This window comes from Capsella rubella, unplaced genomic scaffold (genome assembly GCF_000375325.1).
Source record: "Capsella rubella cultivar Monte Gargano unplaced genomic scaffold, Caprub1_0 scaffold_3, whole genome shotgun sequence".
Lineage (NCBI taxonomy): Eukaryota > Viridiplantae > Streptophyta > Magnoliopsida > Brassicales > Brassicaceae > Capsella > Capsella rubella.
This window is the reverse complement of record NW_006238921.1, coordinates 10,081,657-10,081,911: the sequence shown is the minus strand read 5'-3', so window position 1 is coordinate 10,081,911 and position 255 is coordinate 10,081,657.

Genomic DNA, 255 nt, shown 5'->3' with positions numbered 1-255 from the left:
TCCAGCGAGTCATTGATGGCTCAACTCATTGACGGGTTGCAAGAGCGTATAGCCCGAAAAGTGGAGACGTCCAACTATAGCAGCCTACATGAACTACTTCACAAGGCTGTACAAGTGGAGCAACAAATCAAGCGTAAGATGTCTCTGAGCAATCGTACCAGGAGTAGTACACCTTGGAACGCAAGTAACAACCGAGGCATGGACAAAGGCAAAGCTATAAACAATAATTCTCGATTCAATAATAATTCTAGTGAA